The sequence below is a fragment of the Mya arenaria genome, chromosome 3 (genome assembly GCF_026914265.1).
Source record: "Mya arenaria isolate MELC-2E11 chromosome 3, ASM2691426v1".
NCBI classification, from domain to species: Eukaryota; Metazoa; Mollusca; class Bivalvia; order Myida; family Myidae; genus Mya; species Mya arenaria.
In genome coordinates, this window is record NC_069124.1 from 37,499,023 (window position 1) to 37,525,023 (window position 26,001).

At 34.3% G+C, this 26,001-nt stretch overlaps 1 protein-coding gene and 1 long non-coding RNA gene across 2 annotated transcripts in view; one reads left to right on the forward strand and one right to left on the reverse strand.

Moving 5' to 3' along the window:
• Positions 1-301: 301 nt before the first annotated feature.
• Positions 302-26,001, forward strand: part of LOC128229384 (ras-specific guanine nucleotide-releasing factor 2-like) — a 204,477-nt gene continuing 178,777 nt past the window's right edge. Inside the window, exons 1-2 of the mRNA XM_052941274.1 lie at positions 302-421; positions 6,818-6,984. The gene's annotated coding sequence lies outside the window, so the exon portion shown is untranslated. The remainder of the gene's footprint in view (positions 422-6,817; positions 6,985-26,001) is intronic.
• LOC128229386 (uncharacterized) lies at positions 18,861-25,310 on the reverse strand. Its single transcript, XR_008260086.1, has 4 exons — positions 25,119-25,310; positions 22,836-23,017; positions 20,384-20,589; positions 18,861-19,254 (listed from the first exon to the last, which is right to left on the reverse strand). It is a non-coding gene; the product is annotated as an uncharacterized LOC128229386 (long non-coding RNA).

The following is a 26,001-nucleotide window of genomic DNA, read 5'->3' on the forward strand; positions in this document are numbered from 1 at the left end:
TAGCCTTTCATGTTTGCATTAAGGTTAACAGATATTGATTATTTGTTCCAAAAATATCATGGTGAAATGTATTTCCATAAAAATCTCAACTTTGAAGTAACTGCTAGTTGGAAGAATCATGTATAGGCAGTATAGGCCATGATTGTGTTTTTTTCATAGAAAACTCAGCTGGATGGTCAGTATTGGATTTTGTTATGTGAATTCTGTGTCAAGGTCTATATTTAGAACAGTATTTCTGAAAATAATTGATAATGTGTGCCTTTTCACAGAACTGGTGAATGTACAATGTAGAGTAGTGTCCCTTCGTGCCCTCAATGGCAAACTTAAGAGGGCAGGACTATTTTTACCCATGTCTACAGAAGCGAAAAGTATACAGGGGCTTTGTTCTACTGGGGAGGAAATTATTTGGACTAGGATATCGGTAATGGTGGTTTCAGTTTTCTCAGAAAATGCCTCAAGCTTGATGTTTTTAAATGACGATGTCTTACATTTCTTACTGCTAATTATAATATATATATATGCTTTAATATGACTTTGGCTGTGTTATATGTTTTAAAGGAAAAAATAAGTTTTTAAATGTTGCAAGTGGATCATTTGTCAAATTCTTATATCAAGCTGTTGAAGATGTTTATATAAATATCAGCATTTGTACATGCATTAAGTAAACAAAATGCATCCAAAGGAAATCAAAGCTGATATTTATGTTTATTATGTGGTTTCCTGGCCTAGCTTTTATTTCAGGATTTTGTTGAGCTAGCAGGAACAGGATTAGGTGGACTGATTAAAATTGGACAATTTTACATTACAGCAAAACTTTTGACTGATTATTGATTCTCAGACTCTTAAGTGCACAACCCCCAGTCCAAATCAGTTTCTAGCTTTATCACAGTGGATCACCCTATACCAGATAAAGTAGCCCAAATGAGATGTAAACAAAGTAATTTACACAGATAAGATCAGTATATGAGTATAAACATATCCCAGGGTCTGTAGACACAACTGTGGTGAATAGCTTTTTAAAACATTAATAAACTCATGAATTGGTGGTTAAGTAGAAAGCAAATGGGAAAAGGCAGAGTTAACCAAAATATTTTAATCAAATAACAAAATTCTGAATCGAGGATTTTCTTTATTAGTTTGTCAAGTTCCTTTGGTTTTAAGCATTTTAAGAGCTTCTTATGCACCAGTCAATTGTAACCACGGCCCTCCCAGGTCCGGGGAATAGCGGAGACTTTGACTTTCAGTCATGCCAAGCCCGGGTAAAATCCCTGTCCTGTGGGAACAAACAGCTGGTAAAATCCCCCCCAAATGCCCCTGCACCCCAGGGACCCTAGGTAAGGCCCAATTCCCCGCTATTTTTGATGCTAAGACAAAACCACCACATGCACCCAGCACTGCGGGGCCACCTGGTAGGTAAAAACATGGCCCATTTCCCCCCGGCTATCCCCGGTATACCCCTGGATCTGGAGGGCAGTGGTTGCAATTGACTGGTGCATTAGTTACATCTGAGAATTTAAATTTATGGTAATGTACTGAGTATAGATATTTTAACTCAGATACTGTAGGGAGTATAGCCTTTATGTGTACTGGGATGGTTGTGGCATTGACAATTGCGCTCTATGAATATTCTAAATCACAGTGTTGATATTTAGCATTCTTAGTCAAAGATTGTAAGTTTCAGAAAGGATATGTTCATTTTACTTTTTTATTTCTTCCTATTAACAATGCTTTGTTTAGACTTTGTACCGTCATTAAGTGATTAGCGGTAAGTATTGTGACATAACATCATATGACGATGTGGTATTGATTGTCCTGCATATGCTCTACCATATTTCATCTTGTTTAGACAAAATTTCTCTAATAATGTCTTAAATAGAAGTAGCTAGCCCTTTCTTTACTGGCCATGTCTAAACATGACAATGAAAGTTCTCCCCATCATTTACCCTGATTGGATGATGTATGATGAATATATATTGCATGAAAACATGTTTAAAAATAGTGGATTTTAGACTATGCTGAATGCAGATAATTTCCCTACTAACCAGGCACATCTATCGGCTCCATGGGCACTGTCATTGTGACCCCATTTGATTAACATTTCAAATAAAATGTATAGAGATTTTACGTAATCTATCTGACATCACAAAAGTTCAGGTAAAGTGTCAGTGATTGGGACCAACACCCTCCAATATTTTGTTGGCCTGACTGAAAATTTGCCGGTCCAACAATTCTTGTTTGAAAACTTGCTTTTTTAAAGCCTTTGTTGCTAATTTTACATTGACAAGGAATTAAACAAGAGTTTTCGTAGAAGTGAATACAATAATGATGTATGTGCCTGTCAAAAGCCAAAAAATAAATCATATTAAAAAGTAAACAACTTGGCCATAACTCTTGGGCCCAAAACACAATCTCATGAAAGGTCTCTATAAACTCTTTATATATATTATAAGTTTGCTTGCAATATGTCAACCCTTACTTAAGTTATTCAATACCAACCATTTTTCTATTAATAGTAACCTTGACCTTGATCCTAGGGGCCTCAAATGCAATCACATGAAAGGTCTCCGTAAACGCTTTCTATATACCAAGTTTAGTCACTATATGTCAAACCTAGCTAAAATTATTCAATATATAAGGTGATTTTGACGCTGCCCTCCCACCAGCCCGCCCAAAAAATATACTGTAATATATACATATCTACAATAGATACTACGTTACGTAGCTTTTACTACAAATTTCTTTTAAGGACAATACCAACCAACAAACTGCTTTTTAAATTGAAACTTGTCGATTGTAGCTTATGTACATTCTGTAACTCGGGTATTGAATCTATTGAACATTTATACTGGGAATGTTACAAGACACAACAATTATGGAATAAATTAAACAACTTCATAGCTTCAACAACAATTAACATAATTATAGGTAAACGCGAAGCTTTATTGGGAACAGTGACAAAAAACAAATACAACAACATATGCAACTTTCTTATTATTCTTATGAAATTTTATATACATTCAACCAAGTATAATAAAAGAACACTATCCTTTGATGCATACTTGACGTATTTGAGATTAAGGATTAAAATAGAAGAACAAATTGCGTTGAACAATGACAAACTTGAAACCCACAACAAAAAATGGGAAGTACTTAAACATACAATATAATTCAACAATAAAAAGACACAATTAGCCATACAAAGAACTCTTAGACTTAAAAAAACAACAGCAACATTAATGGAATCTAATACAGGGGACACCGATCGTATAAACATCAGACGATCGGGTGTGTATGAAATGTGTATGTGTGCGTGCGTGTGTGCGCGTGTGGGAGCGAGTGTTTGTGCGTGTGCATGTGTGAGAGCATTATTGTTTCTGAATATATGTATTTCCTATCAACATACATAGATATGTTGTATATGTTGAGAATTTAAAACTGTACTGATATATGTATCTATGTGAAAAATAAATGAGAAAAAAAAAAAGAAATTTTAAAAAAAGGGCCATAATTACATCTAGGGTTAAAATGGAGTTATGTAACCTTATTGTAAGATGGTCATCATTAATTGTGCGATTGTATTAAGTCAATTGAATGAAGGTTATAGAAGTGTTTTTTTATTAAAATCCAAATTTCCCCTTAAACTAACCTGCCCTAAAACTTCAACATTAGTTCCTAAGTCAATCAGGGGCCATAACTTTTATTAAGGATAAAATGGAGTTATGTAACCTCATTGTGTGATGGTCCTGAATAACTGTGTGAAGTGAATTGAATGAAGGGTATAGAAGTTATTAATAAATATTCCAACCTGCCCTAAAACTTTAACCTTAGTTCCATAGTCAATCAGGGGACATCATTTGTATAAAGGATAATATGGAGTTATCTAACCTTATTATGTGATGGCCCTGAACAACTGTGTTAAATATTAAGTGAATTGAATGAAGGTTATTAGACTTATAAGTGGAAATCCCAACTCGCCCTAAAACTTTAACCGGACGCTGACACTGACACCAACGCCGACGTCGGGGCAAGTAATATAGCCCTCTTTGTTCAGCGAATAGTTGGGCTGAAAAAGGTATAAAGATATTACCCGGTAACCAGATTTTTTTGCCAGGATTTATTCTGAAATATTTTTTTAACGACACCATATTTTGACACTTGAACTATCCTTTACAACGCTACAATGTGCATGACAAAGTTTATCATTTAGCGTTTCAAAACATGGCGCGATATAAACAGTAATATACATTATTTGGTAATATATTGAAAAGGGAGACAAATGCTGCATTGTGTTTGACTTCGGACATCTTTACTACGGAATATGACATCAGATTTATAAACAAATGATTATTTGACAATATATTTGATAAATCATGATTTTTGTGTCGCCTGAAAAGACGACATATAGGGGTTACTTTTGTCAGCGGCGTCGGCAGCGGCGTCCGCGTCCCATTTACGCTTGTCCGGGGTATATCTCCTAAACTATTAGTGGTATCAACTTGAAACTTCATATGTAGATAGATCTAATTGAGGGCAACTAAAGTGCACAAGAACTGTTACTCTTGCTTCCATATTTTTAGAGTTATTGCCCTTTGTTATTTTTCATGCTTAAAGTTTTGTCCAGGGCATATCTTGTAGAATATAAGAGTTATCAACTTGAAACTTCATATGTAGATAGATCTCATGGAGGGCAAGTGCAGTGCACGATAACAGTAACTCTTGCTTTCTTAGTTTTAAAATTATTGCCCTTTGTTAATTTTCATGCTTAAAGTTTTGTCCGGGGCATATCTTGAAGAATATAAGAGGTATCAACTTGAAACTTCATAGCTAGATAGATCTCATTGAGGGCAAGTGCAGTGCACAATAACAGTAACTCTTGCTTTCTTAGTTTTAAAGTTATTGCCCTTTGTTAATTTTCATGCTTAAAGTTTTGTCCGGGGCATATCTTGAAGAATATAAGAGGTATCAACTCGACACTTCATAGCTAGATAAATCTCATTGAGGGCAAGTGCAGTGTACAATAACAGTAACGCTTGCTTTCTTAGTTTTAAAGTTATTGCCCTTTGTTAATTTTCATGCTTAAAGTTTTGTCCGGGCATATCTTGAAGAATATAAGAGGTATCAACTTGAAACTTCATAGCTAGATAGATCTCATTGAGGGCAAGTGTAGTGCACAAGAACCGTTACTCTTGCTGCCATATTTTTAGAGTTATTGCCCTTTGTTAATTTTCTTGCTTAGGTTTTGTCCGTGGCATATCTCGTAAACTATAGGAGGTTTCAACCTGAAACTTATTCCGTAGGTATATCTGATTGAGGGTTCAAATGCCACCTACACTTGAAAGTTAAATGGCAACATCATTGTCTATAAATGAATAAAATGCCAATCTAACAGCTATAATGTCGACAGTAAATAATTCGTCAGGCGACACATCCAACTCGCGGAGTTCTAGTCTATTTACAAAATATATTTTTCTTACTTTTTAGCGGTGTTTAATAATTAATGATTAAATTTTTATTATTTTTTACATATGGACATGAAAACTGTCGGTCAGATGGACTGACTCCATAACAAATTTAGTCAGACCTATTCTCCCAAAGAGGGCTTTTCCCTTTAATCTAATGAACTGATTGACTTATGCTAAACACTTCTGTGAATTTTGACTTACATCTTAGAAAAAGCAGTTTGTGCAATGCATTATATATTCCTAATTTAAGTGGGAAAGCTATTAGTAAAGATAAAGTGTGTAAATTTTGACCGAGCTGTTTAAATTTCAAAAACGAATTGTACTGCTTTCAAAGAAAATCTGATAGCAATCATGTCTTTTCTGGATGGATAAAATATCTGACGATTGAAATCAGTATCTATTTTAGTTTAAAACTAACAATCAGGAGAAATATCATGTGCAAGCTTAATTACCTGTTGTATACATAAATATTGCTATATTGCATTGCTTTCATCTCACTAGTGCTACTATATCCGGTGTACGATGATCAAACATTTTAACCAGGCCAGGCGGTGGCAAACTCTCCTATGAAACTGAATAATTTCAGTAAGGGTCCACATATCTTGACCAAACTTGGTCTATAGGAAAAGTTTATGAATACCTTTCATGGGATAGCGTTTAGGATCCCTAGAGTCAAGGTTAAGGTCACTTTTACTAAAATAGGAAAATGGTTGAAACTGAATAACTTTAGTTAGGGTTGACATATCTTGACCCAACTTGGTTAAAGGAAAAGTTTATGGATACCTTTTATGGGATTGTGTATGGGGTCCCTATAGGGTCAAGGTCAAGGTCACTGTTACTAAAAATAGAAAAACTGTTGAAACTGAATAACTTGAGTTAGGGTTGACATATCTTGAGCCAGCTTGGTACATGGGAAGAGTTTATGTAGACCTTTCATTGGATTGCGAATAGGGCCCTAGGGTCAAGGTCACTGTTACTAAAAAGAGAAAAATGGTTGAAACTAAATAACTTTGGCATGTTCTCATACATACACACAACTCACAACAAATCAACTTAATTATAATTCTCACAACACAGGTTGAAGTTCTTCTGTCAATCATTGAAAACCTGATTTCTTCGCATTGCGGCGTATTCTTGTTATAGTGTTTTAGAACAGTTCAAACAAATTGAGTGTGCCAGTCAGTATTATATATACTAGTATTTCATGCTAATCATAATGTACACAAGTTTCCATGGCATTATAAGTTATAATCTTCAATATTCCTGAATCTAAGAAGTGATTAGAATTTATTCATTTCAGTTAAAATCTTAATATTTCATTTATTAATGGCAGTGCTGTTTTGAATACGTTACAGGTCCTCTTCTTCAAGTATTCCAAGAGAAATATCGCACAAACCGTGGCAGACTTCCCTCCCTTGGGGGCTCTTCAAAGAAGGAGGAAGTCCGCCAAGTATACTTGTTTACCAATCATCTGCTGTTGACTACACGTGCTAAAGAAAATGGCCGCCTCCATCTCGTCAAGGTACGCTTATCTCTGTTCTGCAGGAAAAGGTTGGCTATACTATGAATTATATTTTAATACATGTAGGTGTTGTTGTAGGCATCAGTGTTGTGTTGTATAATACTTTAACCCAGTCAGTGAAATTAGACTTTTGGAAGAACAAGCCAGAATTCTTATAATAGTGCATGACATGGCCATGGTTAACCTAGGCCAAAGTTCAAAACAGTAGAGGATAACACATCAAACCTATTACATAATTATGTAACCATGCAGTGACAAGATACAAATGTGTTACAAGTCCCATAATTCTGGCTTCAACAATTGAAGATACCAGTAACCCTTGTAGAAAACTGGATGAGTGTTGGTACCCGGTTGCAGTGCTCTAATGTAAGATTAGTAAGTTTAGCATGTTCCCTTTAAGCATTTATTGATCTCAAAGGGAATTTCTCATGTTTTGTAAAATGCACTTTTTTATTATGAAATAAAGAGTGGCAAATCATTAGCACTGTTAAAACTAAGTTACCAAAAGCTGGAACCCTTCAGCAAAGTTAATATTTACTCAATATTTGTCTATTAAGACCATAGTTTTCATAAGCGTTTTAATAACGGCTTTGAGTGATTCGTTATTGTATGATTGGTTGATCCACATTATCACATGATGTTATCAATATATTGTTAAAAAGTCAAAATATTCCTCTCTGTTGTATAAGTCCTGGTGGGCTAGTGGTTATGGCATCTGATTTTCTTGACTTTACCAGCTTCAACACCCAACTAAAACTAAAATACTGTTTTATACTTTAATTGTACATATTCTGCACTTTCGATATTATAGAGTGAAATAATGATAAAATAAGTGTTTTCAGATGTGTTACTTGGAAAACTAATTTTTGGTCTAAAAACATGAGCGAGTCCCTCAAAATAAAAATTGTGTAATTATACGCCATCTTACAAACAGTAACAAGCTTTTGACATTTTTTTCTGAGGATGATTTCAGGCCAAAATTGCCTCTCCAGAGAAATAAATGGTGAAAGACTGGTTTGTTTAGATTTATGTAAAAGGGAAGTCACTCACATCATCTCGATTGAGTTTGTACGCCGGTTAAAATGGCAGTTGAAGATCGGGATATGGTGTATCATAAAAGGTTTATTATTTTAATTTTGTATAAAACAATTATTAAACATGCATATAAATAAGCATCTCTATGCACTGCCGAAATATTTTTTGTCAGTGGTATGATAAGGTGTGAAAAACTTGCACTGTTTTTAAGCAGTTTAACATACCAATAGTACAAACTGGTGCGATAATAGTCTTGTTTTTTTCACACTGAAATGCCACGTTCTTTATACTTTCCTGAAAGTGTTGACATTTTGAGAACAAACACGTACACTATAAGGTTTTTGCTTTACAATTTTTTTTTTCATTCTGGACAGGTTATCATTTACAATACACCGTCAGAAAGAATATTTTGCTTTGTATTATAGTATTGCATGGTTTTAAATAACCATCGCCAGTTTCAAAACAATCATCACTGTGAACAAACATGGTGGCCAATGATGATTTAAAAAAAATTCAATGCGTCCTATATATATATAACCCATAACATAGATAAAAAGTTTTTTTCTCGATTTTTTCACAGACTTTTTTGCCTGCGCCTTATAACCACTATAGTCTTATAACCAGTCATTTACGGTATATAAGTACAGTCCCTAGAGGTATTTGTGTGCATTTTTGTCCAGAGATTTCATCGCTTATTTGTGTTGGGGAATGTCTGAAGTTCATTATTAGCATGGGTGGATAGCTGGCATTTTGCAAGTTACCATGGTAACCAAGACAACAGCCAAGATGGCCACTGTATAGCGAGCCGATGACTAATCTTACTGCTGAAAAATCAGTTATTTACCTCTCATTGTTTTCACAAACTAATGCAAGATTCCATTGAAAGATCATAGTTCTATAACATATAATCAATTCCCATCAGAAAAAATCCAAAAGAGGACCGCAGAAGATGTACTGGTAAGATACATCAGCCAATTACATATCACCACCTTATTCCTTATTGTTATATTATTAAACAAGCAACCATCTTTTAAAGTTATTTTACAGCTGCACTCTCACAGATTTACTTTTTTAATTTTTTGTCTTGGAACGAGCAAGTTATTGCGTACATATTATCTGCAAACCAGTGATAAAAGACTGCTGACAAAAGATTAGATCGCGGATTTCCAAATTTCCATTCCAAATTTAATGTTTCATGGCTAAAAGTGTTACTAAGTTAGTAACGGTTTAAGAAAAATGCTTAAAACATCAAATTTGGAGCAGAAATATGAACATCTACGATCTAATCTTTTGTCACATTTGTTACTGGTCACCCGACAGACCATACTTTTTACCGGCCCGACCATTATTTTTGTTTTCCCAAAAAAATGACTCTGTTAACCAAACGTCCCAGTGCCGAAAAATAACAATATATACTGTGAACAGGGCTTTCAATTTATCTGAGATCCAGAGAAAATATAAATGACTCAAAGTTGATGCATAAATTTATATTAGGCATCAACTTGGACCCAAAGAATTTCAGTGAAAGAGTCGGTTTTTGTTGGTAGTCCAATTTTTGTTGGTACTCCTGAATCTGAAGATGAAAGGAGCAGCAAACCATGTGCTGAATGTTTGTTTATTCAATTATATATTTCACATATATATGTACACATGTATATTTAACACATGCCAAGAGCAAAAAACGCCCCAAGTGACAAGTGAATTAAGACCAAAGTGTCAATAAGCAGCAGTCAAACTAAATGATGTGAATAACTCTTTATGTAAATTAATGGATATATCTTCAGCAGTTTTTGCTAATAACGCTGGCTTTGAAAAACAGCAATGCCTAAAAATAAAATTTATTCAATTTTACATTATTTATTAGCTTAAAAAAAAGGATACATTTTTCTTAGTATTATGAAGCAATTTTGTGTCAAATTGTCTTCGTAATATTTGTTATCTTTTATTTGATATTTCTTAATAATTCTGTTCCATTTATAAGTCAGATATATATATGCTGTCTCTTTTGTTGTTCAGATGTTTATCTTTAATTGATATAAAATATATAATATTTGGTATGAAATTGATGGTCATTTTTTAAGGAATACATTATTTTAATATTTATACTATTGTACCTTTAAATTATATACAATATTTGATACATATTATTTATTTCCTTTTTACATCTGATGGGTTTCATAATGGTTCCTTATTCTTAAACAAGCTGTTATTTCTTGTGTCTATATGTTTCCTATGATTTTAGCACCTTTATTATATTATGCTCTAGATCATCTTTATGCAACAGGCTTTAATAAGCTAGACAAGTTTTGATAGCTAAGCCTGAGTGAGACATTTCAAAGATTCCTGTTATTTCTTAACCTTTTAAAACAACAATATGTTGGATATAAAAGCCTTAAGGGTCACTTTTATTCAGAACTTCGAACTGTATGGTGTTCCATTACATTTTTTTAAGACTTTGTGTGTTACCAAAGCAAGGACAATTAATTTGTGTTACAAATACATATTTATTAGGAACAGTTTAATAAGGCATTAAATTTGGGTTACAAATTTATAATACTTAAACACTTGTGTTACAAGACAATTTTGATGACATTGTATGATTTATTTCTATCGGTGTTCCATAGAACTGCATACATGCGTTTATATCGTGGAGATTAATAAATCTTTAAAAACATTGCGAGTTGCGTCAGGACTTTTATCCACACATTCACGTCATATTACTAGCATAAGGTCTAAAAAGTGCATGAAACACACGTTTTTAATTACGTCCTGTCAATTTTAATGAAAGTGAAAAGAGAACTGTTGAAGGTAAATTGTTGTCAATGAACAGTTAAGTTCTATTTCAGGCGCGTAGTCTTGGATACTCAAGAACTTGTTCAAGTAAACTGTGGAAAAGAAAACCAAAAATTTAAACTCTTGAACTTCAAAAAGTACAATAAAAAATGAGGTACAATATAGATTCTTCAGAACTTATTTTCAGATAATTTTTCTCATTTTCACATCTTCTTTAAGTTTTTATTGTCAATTGAATTTCATCTTAATTTTGCCTTCCTATTTAAAACAATGTAGATTTCCATTAATTCGACCACTGTTATGTCCCTTATTATATAGCATGACGTGATCTTTTCCTCCGATTTGTCTGTAAGCATGAACCTTATCCAGATATTTTTGAAGAATCAAGCAGAGATGAAAACTTCAAGATGAAGATTCTTACATCCAAATGGGATTTAGCACACAATTTTTCCTTTCCGTCCAGGTAGAGTATCCAATTCTGTGTTTACACATACAACATGAAGTGATGATGTAGTATGCTATTTGACATTGAGTTTTTCTATAAAAAGTTTAAATGTTTTTCTTGAGAAGCATTCTCACACTCATAACCAGATAGCCTACATTAATTGTCAAACAATTTTATTGTGCTCAAAGCAAGATAATTGTTGTGTATCACATTATGTAGTAATGTTTTTGTTGAAATGACTGTTTATTTATAATATTTAGCAAAAGTTTTTTCATTACTCCAACCTGCTGTTTTAATAAAGTCAGTTAGCGGAACCCCTTTTTCAAATGCAAATGATGTGGCTGCCGCTCCATTTGTTTGGGCACTTTGGCATGTGGCTCTGATGTTGAAACAAGTAAGCTGTCATCTTTCCTAAGATATTTCGTTCTGTCAATGTATTCATTCAAAGTTTTTACAATGCATATATTTTCATCTGTCCTGTATGCATTTAACACAATTGGGTTCAAATGGACGCCTGGCCGACTCTGCTTGATCAGTTCCGAAACATGTATGACAATGCCTTCGGCAGTTTGATGAATATCCAACAGTTTGATAACATGAAGTGTTTGACAACGTTAAGCTGTTACAAGAAAAAACAGCATGCATAGTTTGCAAGATAGGGACAATAATGACCCTGTATCTATTTGTTTCAAATATTGTAATACAGTCTTCACACCACAAAGTGGTTTTGTACTTAGCAATGATGGTTTCTCATTGAATACCCCTTTCATAAACCTTCTGATCATTTCATCATTGTGAATATTTGTAATACCAGTTAATCTTAGAAAACAACTTATAGCCGACATTGTGGTATTTAATGTGGAGTAGCTTAATCCTTGTACAAACAATTGTGTAAGAAAGCTAACAACCACACTTATAGGTGCACTAAAGGGATAAGCCCTCTCTTCACAGCAACATAACCGTTTTGTAATATAGGTGTTATACTGGAGTTTTGTCCCTTGTCTCCAGGAGTTGAGAATGAGATCTTGAGCTGTTCCCGAAATGCCTCGCTTTCCGAAAGCTCGCCTGATATGCTGTTTTCATCTCCCCTGTTTTTGTTTGGTTGATGTTCTAATTTCAAAACGTTCTGGGTGTTTGGTACCACTAATACATAATGTTTTTTGTTAACTTCAAAAGATCTGGCCACCAACTTTGCGTTGGCCAAATTGGCGCGACAAGAATTGCCTGCGTTTTGTCTTCTTCCACCTTTTGAAGAATCCTCGACAGTAGACTGAAAGAAGGGAATATATAAAATAAATGCCCTGACCATTGTAAAGCAAATGCGTCTACAGCAAATGATTTTGGTTCAGGATGTCTCGATACAAATTTCTTCAGTTTGGTGTTCAAACCTGAAGCAAATAAATCTATCTCCATCTTAGGGAAATGTATAATTTCAATTTATTGAAGACCCCTTAGTCCAATGACCATTCAATATCATCATTAGTGGATCTACTGAGTTTGTCTGCTGTTTTATTTTATGTGTAACTTATTTATATATTTTTTCAACATTATGTATCCACCACTGTAAGGAAACGTCTATGCTTCTCTGAACGTTCATAAAGCTATCAAAATTACCTTTATGCTTTTACATTGGATTAGTTTTATCTTTTCAAGAGGCCTCATGTATAAAGGAGCGTGTTGAACACCTGGTTCTTCCTCGATTAGTTTACCGATCAGTTTAGAAAAGTTTCTTATTGTTGTTCTATTGGTAAAATACATGTCTCTACATACTGCGATAATATCTTGGCATTTCTCCTTAGTCAACCTTACTGTCATTGATACTGAACACAATACAAAACCTATAAATATAATCTTTGTTCATGGAATAAGAACGGACTTTTCTGAATTTACCGTTAAACCCAGGCTGTCCATTTATTTTACGGTATCAATTACATTCTGTGTACACGAATTAAAGTTATCTCCGCCCTAACACGAATCATCGATAAAGTAAACACTACTGTGACCAATGGACCTGAGATAAGCAAATACTGGTTTCATCAAATTTGTCCAAATTCTAGGGCTGCATGAATATCCCATGATTAGCGCGGTAAACTGCCACTTTTGACCCTCGAAGATAAACCGGAAATATTTACGATCTTGTTCTCTGATTCGAATTGAATAGGCGTCCCTTCAATCCACAGATGCAAGATAACAATCTTTTCTGACCATGTTAATTGCCGCTCGTAAAGATTCCATCTTAAATTGTTATTTTTCAACATAATGTTCATTGAAGTACTTAAGGCTTAGTATTACGCTTACGCGTCCATCTTTTTTCGGTCTAATAAAAATGGTAGAAATAAATTCATTGTTTGTGGTTTCTGGTGCCTTATCAATTTTTCTACATTCCAAAAATCTTTGTACTGCATTGCGAATTTAAGTATTGTCCTCGTCCGAAAATGTTATTGGTTTTGTTGCGGAATGTGGAATAGCTCAATAGTGCAACCTGTTATAGTATTAAGTATCCATTTGTATCTAGAAATTGTTTCCCATACATTATTGATATTATCCTTGGTTTTTCCAGCTCGAAAGTTTTCAGCTGTGCTGCAAAACGTACATTGATATCTTTACTTACAGATATTATTTTCGGTTTGTTTTTGTGTACTTTTGTTGTTGGCGTTTGACGTTGATAGTTCATCTGTGCTTGATTGTTGCGAGGAGGGTAAGCAGTGAACTTTCTGTTGTTTATCGGTGCCCCCGTCCTCTTTTCGATAAAAGGCTTGTTTGGTTGATTTGGTGTTAGTTTTGCCTTGGTTTCTTTCATTTTCTTAATATCTTCTTCCAGTTTGTCCCCGAATAGCATTGCTGCCGAGTGTGGGTTGTCACACAATTTTTGTATGCCGGTAGTAAATTGTTTTTTAATCTTTTGTCTCCGATTTTCGTTTGATGAGACAACTCTCTGTGCTAGTATTTTAAAAACGTCACCAACTAATTCTTTATTTTCCTTGTTACAGTCTGTTTTGGTAGTTTGCATCAATCCCACAACTGGAACAAGAGCCTGACAATGGACGGATTGTTACTTCTGCTGCCCATAAACGTAGGCCTTTGTCTCCGGTTTTAATTGATTCCACAGTATCTCGTCAACTTTGGTAACTTCAAGATTTTCAATGTTTTTTGGTCTTTTGTGTTTGTTTTGGAGATCTGTCATTTTTTCCTCTTTTGTTTTTGATCTCAATGATTTATTCACCACCGTTGCCAATCCATCTTGAACTGGATCTCCAGTTTCTATGTCCTGGATGAATAAATCTGACAGGGCGTCTCATTCATTTACTTCCCCGTCACAGACTCCTTCAATCTTATCAATAAAAACTGATCAATATCATCTTTATCTGAGCTCTCATAATCTTTATCAAGGCAATTCTGTTTCTCAAACGGCGAGGGGTCATCACTTTCTTGGGAATTCCCCCGTTTTAAGGGGGTCACCTCTCTTTGTAAGCATTTCATGCTTTCCGTCATCGTTTCCATACATCTTGATAATAGGCTCCATTCGGTAAACCCTGTTGATGAAGATGACGTGCTATTCCCCATTTTGTCAGCCTATCAAAAAGGCTCTCTTGAGGCACATGTTCGCTTTTACTTCCGCCCTGGCCATCTGCCAATTCCGCCTGAGAGGTAATATTTTTCTGTGTACTTCTCTCTCTTAATACATATAGTCGAATTTCTAGGACGTGGTATCCGTCCGATTTGCTTACTTTTTGTAGAGTATCATTTGTATTCATAATAACGACGTGGGATCCGTCGAATCATTTATATCAAATACAACAAATAGGACGTGGTATCCGTCATATACTTAAATGTAATACATCTACTCACGACGTGGGATTCGTCGTTTAATTCCGTAAAATACATGTAATTCCGAAGTGGTATCCGACGGATGAATTAATAATATATTTGTAATTCCGACGTGGTATCCGTCGAATAATGTGATAAAATACTTGTTAACCCGACGTGGTATTCGTCTGATAATCTTATAAAATACATGAAATCCTGACGTGGTATCCGCCGGATAAATTAATAATATATATGTAATTCCGACGTGGTATCCGTCGGAAAATTCAATAAAATACATGCAATCTTGACGTGGTATTCGTCGGATAATTGACAATACACATGTAATTCTGACGTGGTATCCGCCGGATGAATTAATAATATACATGTAATTCCGACGTGGTATCCGTCGTATAATAAGATAAAATACTTGTTATCCCGACGTGGTATCCGTCTGATAATATTATAAAAAAACATGAAATCCCGACGTGGTATCCGCCGGGTAAATTAATAATATACATGTAATTCTGAAGTGGTATCCGTCGGATAATTTGATAAAATACATGTAATCTTGACACGGTATTCATCGGATAATTTGACAATACACATGAAATTCTGACGTGGTATCAGTCGTATATTTAAGATAAAGAACATCTTTTATTTTCCAATTCCACCAATATAATTTTCCATTCGACGTAATTCGTCATATATGAACGAATTTGAAATGTGGTCTCCATTTCAAATACATTTGATACAACTGTGTAGTCGTGTCGTATTTTTTTTTCCTTTTGAAAAAGAATGCGATATACCTTCTCTGTACTATCAGTAATTATTTCAATTATTGATTTTCTTCAAACCAACAACTAAACTATTATTAACTAATTAATTTCTTGAGCATTGTATATTAATATACCCGCCATATATGTATTATTACATACCTCTGCTTCCGCATTCATGCTTGCTCTATCATAAATAATATCCGCTATTTTCACTATTCACATATTTATAGTTTCTAATAACTGCTGAGCAAATTTCGTTGACCGTTCTCGGTGCGCTGTAGCCTCGTAATGACCACTTTGGTTTGCTGATAAGCTGCGTCGGTTATCTGTGGGGCTCAGAAGGGATTTTATGTGTTGGATGAAATAAGCACATGTCATTGCATTTCCTGTGATAATAAAAACAAAATTTAGTCTATGTTATATGGAGTCTGATGTTTGATGATGCCTGTGTAAGTGATCATTTTTTTACAAATCCCAAATCAATCCTAAGTTATGTCTAAATACAGTTGCATATGATGTTAAACTGATTCAGGTAGATTTATATAAGTCGTTTCAAACTTTTTACTATAAGCAGGGTTATTTATTATTATGAATGATCGTCCTATTAAAGTACGTTTTAATTATATAAGAAATTAGATTTGTCCATATAATGTTTGTACTAAACAGGGATGAATAAATAGTGTGTATTCCGACATTTTCCCAATGTCCATTAGAGGTTCAGTTCAAGATGGCATTGGGTTTAAGGGCAATTATTTTGAACAATTTCTTATTTATATTGAATATAAGGAAAAATATATTTTTTGCTCTTCGCTCGCTTCTGTTTTTATGAAAACTGACAAAAATTTTTTTTTTTTTTTTTTTCGCTCGCTCGCTCCAATTTTTTTTGGCAAAAATCCGAGGAACTAAACATTAATTTGGTGTGGCCTTAATAGTATTTAAACAATCAATACCAAAAATCATGCTGTATTTAAAAAGTGCTGAGTGCCATGCAATGATTAGATAAATAATAAACTTTGTATTTAAAAAGAAAATGTCACGGACACATGCAAATTATGTCGAAAAAAAGAACAGCCCTGTTAATAAATTAATACCAACATTCTATACAAAGGATAACAATACTTTTTAAAAAAAACAACAACAAATATCCTGGTTGTTTACTACTTAGACCGCACGCTTGATTCGGTTTACGGACCCACAAGACATTTCGAATGCGCGACGGGCACCATGGTTAGCTGATACTGGTCGCTTTTCAGATAAAAGAGAAAGCGGCTACCAGTCTATCAATAAAGAGCTTTGAACGGAAAATTTTGATGCGTACTTTTCCAATATGTTCATATTCTTATTGCATTTAATCTGAGCGTATGCAAGAACATTCATGTAGTTAACCCGATTAACTCACTCGCTACGTACCCATTTCTTGTGCTTCATTAAAAGAACATACAATTAGCTTGTCTTGTTAGGAGAACTATTGTTATTGGATGTTTTCATTGTAATCAGTTCAGGTACTACTTTGATTATTCAAATTCGCTAACGGCAATCCAATCAAAATACAGCGTATGAATACATTACGTCAATGAACCCCAAGATGCGGCTTGAAAATGCAGACATCGCGGTTATGGCTATGAACTAGGCCACAAGTGCCCTAGTCCAATCAAAGCGCTGAAAGCGCTGCAAGACTGTCGGTGATGTTACTGAAGCAAGCAAACACTGCCGCTACGTTCTTTCAAATGAAACATGATCAAATGATTTCATATAAATGATGAACATCCTTTAAGGTAGATTATAAAAAGCACAAATATATTGGCTCTACTTAACCATGTATCTAATGGCCTTCAAAAATCTTAATTCAAGTTTCCTAAATGTTAACCGCTTTAAATCAGTTAAATGCATATTCATTATGTTAGAAATGCTTAAATATATGCTATTTGACGTCGCTTCAGTAAGCAATTACATGCCTTCATTTCATTAGGGTTTGTTGAAGCCAATGACTTTAAAATGCAAATACAATACAAACTATACCCAAGATTCAGAGGACATAATAAAAATATAACATTAAAATCTTGTTCAAGCTTAAAAATGCCCCCACAACTCCTATCAACAGATTCCACATATCTACAAAATTTGTGCTCTTTTTTGGTTACTTTCTTTGATATAAAAGTGAAAATATATATGCATGGTGCTGTGGCGTCATACAAAAAAAACTAATATCTGGACAATTGAATAAAATATGCATGGAACGAACTGACAGCTGGTTTTTCATTGACTTTGAGGCAGTTTTTAAATTTTGACCATTCAAAGTATGAGGGTAGTTGGTACAGTTTTCGATCATATTCAAATGATGGCTGATATTTGCTTATAAACATGTATCCTCTTAGCAGAAGGGTATAAGTAAATGACATAGTTTTAATGTCCATTATTGGAGTTGTGACCTTGACCTCAAAATCCAAAGGGTTCATCTGCTGGTCACCACAACCTAAATTTCAAGTTTGAAGGCCATGGGTGCAGGCTTACCGAGTTGTCACACAGGCAAGCTTTTTGCGTTCAATGTCTCTGAAACAAATCATTAGGGTTTACCTACTGGTCAGGCCCAACCTCGAAATTGTTGAAGGGCCATGGGTGCAGGCTTTGTCCAGTCATTATTAGCACAACCTTTAAGCATTCATGGTCACTGTGACCTTGAATTTCGACCCAATGACCCCTTAAATCAATAGGGGTCATATTATGGTAAGGGTTAGCCTCCATGTTGAGTTTGAGGGCCATAGGTGCAGGCATTGTCGACTTATCAGTCAGACATGCTGTAACACCTTCCTGTTCAAGGTCACTGTGACCTTTGACCCAATTAACCCTAAAATCAAACAGGGTCATCTACAGGTTAAGCCCAACTTTCATGTCAAGTTTGACAATAGGTCTAGGAGTTGTGGAGTCTACTGGCCGACATATGTGCAAAGCAATATACTCCTCTTTTTTGAAGGGGGCCTAATAAACTGAAATTGATTTAATATTTTTGTTTATTATTTTAATTAACTTACATTACATACAACAAGTACCATTTTGATAATTTTGAATACTCATTTGGGTATGTACATGGGTTTTGGTCTGATGATGAACCAGAAACTATATAGTGATATTCCCTCCTATCAATTCTAAATTAAAATAACCATGAGAAAATAAGCATGTTTTCACTGCACCATGAATAAATATGTCAAACAAAATAAATGTCAAGTTATTCATGATTAATTTCACACTGTTCTTTTGATGATTTACGTGCATTCCTGACGGCAGGTTTTCCCCATTTTCCCACACAGTTATTTTATATTGGCATAACAAGGTTAGATCTTGAGTTGGGTTTTCATTGCTGGACACTATCTGTTTGTCTCCACAGAAAACAAACTGGTGCAAATTTCACTGTGACACCTGCAAAAAAGATATTATATTCTAACTGAACTCTGCATCAATATTCAATTATTTTTATTGGATTTAGGAAATGTCTTTGTTTTAAAGGGTTTATATATCTTAATGCATTTTATTCAATTTAATGCATGATCATGCTGAACTCTTTGACATTGATAATGATGGATAAAACAAACAAGAGCTGTCACAGAGACAGCGCGCTCGACTATTCCGCCGCTTTTCGGTGTATGAATTGAAAAGTTTTGGCGAAATATGCATGGATCACTGTTAGATTAGATTTCAATAAAATACATGATGTGCTGAGATATTTACATAAATTGAATGGAAAATATTAGAGGTGGTACGCAAACTTTAACGTAAATTCTAAGTAAAAAAGTGGCATAATTTTGTCAAAATGCTTGATAGAGTTACCTCCTCCTGTGTACAGGTTGGGGGTATGATGGTGAACAAGCGTGCAAAGTTTCAAAGCCAGATGTCAGTGGACTTTGAAAATATTTGAGATGGATTGCAAACTTTAACGTAAATTCTGAGTAGAAAAAGGGGCATAATTTTGTCAAAATGCTTGATAGAGTTACCTCCTCCTGTGTACAGACTGGGGGCATGATGGTGAACAAGTGTGCAAAGTTTCAAAGCCAGATGTCAATGGACTTTGAAAATATTTGAGGTGGTACGCAAACTTTAACATAAATTGTAAGTTGAAAAAGGGGCATAATTTTGTCAAAATGCTTGATAAAGTACCTCCTCCTGTGTACAGGCTGGGGGCATAATGGTGAACAAGCTTGCACAGTTTCAAAGCCAGATGTCAATGGACTTTGAAAATAGTTGAGGTGGTACGCAAACTTTAATGTAAATTCTAAGTTGAAAAAGGGGTATAATTTTGTCAAAATGCTTGATAGAGTTACCTCCTCCTGTGTATAGGGTGGGGGCATAATGGTGAACAAGCAAATTTTAACATAAGTGCTTTGATCATTTAAGTCAAATTAATTAGACATGATAATGCATTAAAATTAGAAATATTTTTTGGGCATCAATCTATTGTGTGTGCCTTCAATCTTGAAATAAATTTCTTCTCAACAGAGGATCAATTTATCATTTTTTTTTAATAAAAATCAAGATTTTGATTATGACATACCTGCATAGTTAGTGGTCTCCATAACTGCTCAGAAATGCTCTCTATGACAAACAAAGTGCTGGTGTATGGCCAGGGAATAGTGCTGCTCCAACCAGTAGCGCATTTCTTCCTACAGGCAGACAAGCTCCTCAATATGGTTTCTGTCATGGCTGTGATAACAGTATGTAACAGCCCTTTTCTACTTTCCAGAAAATGAATCTTCCAATCTAAATTACAAATTTAAGAACAAATTTAAACATATGCACATGTAACAGTGTGTGTATACCACGTGATAAATTACGTCATATATGCTACGTCGGAAGGCAACATTTTGCTCAAAATGAAGACTTAAATCAAAGATAACTTTTCTTTTACAACACCATTTTAAATGAAACAAAGGGCAGTCAATGCCGCTTAAAGAGCCCCGCATTTTTTTTTATTTCCGAAATTTGATGAGGTCATTAGTTTCATCAAACACTTCGACAAACCTGTTTCCAAAATAATGTTTTGACAGTGCTCCGTCAGACGGCCGGATTGTGAAAAAGTTTGTCGAAGTGTTTAAAGAAACTAAACTGGCAATCAAACTCTGGTAAAAGACCGAAGGTTGGGGTCTGTATAAGTGCCGTAGTCTACGCTTTGTTTCATTTAAAATGGTGAAGAAATAGTGAAGTTATCTTTGTTTAAAGTCTTTTTTCAAATCAAAATATTGCCTTCCGACGTAGCATTTATGACGCAATTTATCACGTGGTATACACACACTGTGTAATGTTGTTAAAAACAAATCATTTAGGTGCCACAACACTATAAAATATTAGGTGAGAATTGAGCCAAATCACACTTAGTCATTTAAAGGGACTGTACACCTGGTTGGCACCAAAACAAGTTTGTTTTTTCTGTAACCAATCTCAGGACAATTATTTAATAAAATGTTTTACTCCTTGATATCATAATTTAAAAAAATATATATAAAAAAATTTGAGTCAGAGGCCAGTTTTGAACTGGGGTCGCCGAAATTGCATTCCAGTGTTGTATCCACTGTGCTACGAAGGTTTACTCTATGCGGTTGGAATATTTAAGCTATATACCTAACTTGGTAATACCACATGATAACATCGACTAGCCAATCACGCAGAAGGAATGAATTCTACTAGCTAGACATAACTACTAATATTTTTAATGGAAAAAAATAAGAAAAAACTGCAAAAAAGAAATTAATTGTAAACTATGTGGTACTTACGTTAGTAAATTTCAATGCACTGTATACCAAAATATCAAAATCAAGTTTATGTCGGTTTTCGACAATTTTCGCTTTTTTTCGCTATTTTATCATACGTTGTACAGCCCCCTTAAAGCTGCACTCTCACAGATTTACCGTTTTTACAACTTTTGTATTTTTTGCCTTGGAATGACCAATTTGCGTAAATATCTGCAAACCTGAGTGATATAAGAATGCTGACAAAATATTGCATTCCAGTCTTTCGAAACATTTCAGGTCGAAAACTAAGGTTTTTAACTTAAGCGTTACTAACGGTTTAAGAAAAATGCATAAAACATTTGGAACTTAAAATATAAAAAAAATTCTGACTAATTTACGGTATTGTCAACAATCTTATATTAATGGTTTCCATGCATTTTCGCATATATTGGCTTGTTCCAAGACAAACATAAGTTGCTGCACTCTCAGTCATAGATTGAAGGTTTTGACAACTTCTTTTACTTTTAAGCTTGGAATAAGCTAATGAAAAGCAGTATGAAAACTGATGATATAAGATTGCTGACAAAAGATAAGATCATGTTTTTTATATTTACATTCGTAACTAATGGTTTTATGGTAAAAAGCATTACTAACGCTTTACTTATAATCTGTGCTGCACTCTCACAGATTAAAGGTTTTGACAACTTTTTTCATGGTTAAAAGCATTACTTATACTTTAATACTGATAATGAGATTTTTATCATAAAACATCATCTTTTGACCATATTAAAATAAGAAAACAGTGATCCAATTTTTTCAGCTGTCTTTTTTTACTTCAAATTAATATATGAAAACAGCAATCCACTTTTTCCAGTTGTCTGTTATGACCAGTGTTCAGAAATTCGCATAAAAATAATTCATTCCAAGACCAAGAAATAAAAAGAAAGTTGTTAAAACAGTCAATCTGTGAGAGTGCAGCTTGAACTGTCAGAACATTTAAAGCGATATGCATTATCAGCCAAGTATGGACCTTAGGATTCACATCCAGGCTTCACAACTAGTACATTCATCAGCTTTATTGAACCAGGCACATTTATATTGGTAGACTAGCATTTTACCATTCTGTGCTGGCCAGTAAAGTTCTCAAATGAATTAGAATTCAAAATGTATATATACCTTTGTTCATTTTTTTTTGCCTACTCTGTTTCAACTGAATTTCCTAAACGAATGAGAAATTTCAAAAATAATTACAATATCTCAGCAAATACCTGCACTTACGTGTTTCTTGAACAATCTGTCAGCTTTGGTAGGCTCAGGTTTCACTTGAACCATCTCAATACTTATAGTCTTCTTGTCTGATGTATTGCCATCCTATTTTTAAGTCAGGTCAGGGAGCCATTAATAAGCTTTGTTCCAGTTGATGCTAACAATACTAGCCTTGTAGCTATGCACTTTTTAATCTGAAAGTTTACAAAAGAACATGGCTGTAATATTTAATAAAAAAAATCATAATTGTCAACCCCGGGATGATGGGTTCTAAAATAAACCTGTGAGAAAAGGTGCTACTGGTATGGTGCTTGAACCCACCACCATGTGAACAATTGCATGGAGATATATCAAACTGAGCTAACCGGGTAACTGATTTTTAGGCAGTTCCCAGCTTGGCTTGACTGGTGCATTATGCATTACAAAGACAATAAATCAAACACTTGAAGCACTAGTCCAAATAATGGGTAGTTAATTCTATCAGGATTCTGGGTTATAGCATCTTTCAACATAAAATGTCATTAAAACAAGAAATATTATCAGATAATGATATTAAATATGAGTTATGTACACACAAAATAAAATCCGACAAATTATTATGAGTTTGATGAGTGTTTATCTTCATTTCAAAACATAATGATATAAACTGTTATATATGAAGAGCACCTGCACGGCTGGAGTGCAAAGATTTACAACAATCGGAGCCTTTTGGCCATGGCCGAGTTGTTACGATTATATATACAAGGTGACTAGTCTATCTCGAAATTTACCTTGATGGTCGAGTTGTGGTTAAATGCATTAAATGCTTGTTTTGTGAAAAAATCTTTGCACTTGCACATGGTAAAAACTAAAATACAAATATAAACATTTAATATCTATTTCAAACATATTATAATTATATAACTACAATTTCAATACCTTTCAACCCCCACCCTGTTTTGCACAAACCCGATAAGATGTAAGGGATCAGAAAATTCCCATATACAGTACACTCCACGTGGAACTACCACTTTCTGTTTTCCACCATGGATTTTCGTTATTGCTGACATGACATCCAATTTATCTAAATCGGCTTTCCTTGTTCTTTTCACTCGTTCACCCACTGAGGCTTAACAGTGGACTGTATAATTACAATCGTCGCGTAACTCGGGAGTGAAAACACCACGAAACCCTAAGGAAACCAATAAGAATGTCCTACTAAACATGTAGCTGATTTTGTGTAATTAATTTAAATACTGTTCTGTATTGTGTTGTTTTAATGTTTTTCAGACTAACTTGCACATAATACGACTTGTAATCCTTTGACGACTTGTAATCCTTTGACGGAGCAAAATTTGCAATATATGTTGATGTCAATTTTTGATCCATATCTTACTCATTTGACTTTAGTCCCAGTTACTTAAAGTAATGTAAACATTTTGTTTGCTATGTATATTCAATTAATTTCTTTTAACTTTTTTACATTAAAACCTCCAGTTAGATAAAAAAAAATATGCATTTTTCGCAATAACAGACATGCCAGATAACCAAAAGTAGTCTAAATTCAGTGCACAATACGTCACTACGAAATTTGCGTATCACGTGACTTCCACATTGATAAAAATACTAGATTGAGTTTTAAACTAATAATTTCAAATTACTAACTAAGAAGTAATGGTTTCAATATATATTATAAACACAATATATATATATATTATATTTATTTAGAGAAGGAAATAGATTACGACAATATCTTCATACAGATGTAGATTGTTTGATTGAATATGTCTTCTTTCTTTCTTCACGAGAAAAAAATGATTTCGATGAACAGAATAGCTATTAATTGCATATGTCATTATTTATTTTCAATAGTAGCAAGGTCCGCTTTGAGGCCAATAAAACAACACGACACAATCACTGGCCATACTGGCAATAAAACCCTCTTCGGAAAAAGAGCAATCTCGGCGGAAAAAGAGAAACTCGGCAGATTTTAGCGATGAAAGTGGACAACTACTCGGCTGTCTGCGATAAATTAAAAACCCTTGGAGTGACCGAGGAAAGTGGTAGTTGCACATGGAGTGTACTGTAACACGTCTATTTTTTTTAGAATATTGAAGCACAATGTTCTTTTTTGATGGTTGATGCGTTTCAGATTAAACAACAATAAAAAATGCAAAATAATTTTAGTGAATAATCAACTCTGACTTGAAAGTAGCATGAAAACGTTACGGTGAAGGATTTGCCATATCATTTTTTTTTTAAATCGTAAAATGTCCGTCAACGCACAAATATTTGGACTAAGAGCGCTAGACGTACCTTCGGTGTCCAAAAATCGATCACTTCCTGGCAGCTCATTTCTGGATTGTCTCCATCTAAATTGAACGTTTTTAGATGCATACATTGATGCCATTTTGGCTTCGACGAATGTTAAAGCAGTAACACTTAATGCAGGTTGTTTTTTTGTAGAGGAACGGGTTCGAAGTAACATTCAATTTCATTTCTGCATAATCGCCGCCATATTGTATGACTTTAAAAACTACACCCAATAGTACAGAACAACAATAGGCATAACGTTGACACACTGTGATAGTTATAATCCGAATAACAAACACAAACAAATACAATAGTTTGATTGCCGCTGAAAAACAATCATTTGAAACAGATAAGCTATTTAACAAAATATTACATGACATGAACTCTTTAACCGCGTATGATTTATTTCTGAATAGCTTTCATTCATAAAATATGTTCTTCGCCGGGTCAGTCGGGGTCAGTCTTGAATGCCGGGATATATGTGACGTCACACGGGTTGCAAACATGTGGCGTAGCTTACTATTGGTTGTAGGGTAAAATGACTTCGTATGTAAATGCGTTGTTTTCATTATTTTGTTCAATAAAACTCATCAAATTGCAAATGCAACTATTCTAAGAGTACCACGCAATGTTTTGTCATGAAAAATGCAATAACGCGTCAAATACACATAAGCAAGTAATTGACACCCCACATCCACGTAAGTAGTTCTGTTCCTATGCAGGTGGTGTGTATTAATATATTCATGTTCAATATGTCGTGTCAGGCGACTAGTCGCGTTTCTGAAATACCGCTCTCTAAAGACTGTCAGCTTGCAGTCGACAGTCTAAAAACTAAACAAAATAAGCTTTAAAGATGCACATTTACTCCCAATTAAGATTTACCACA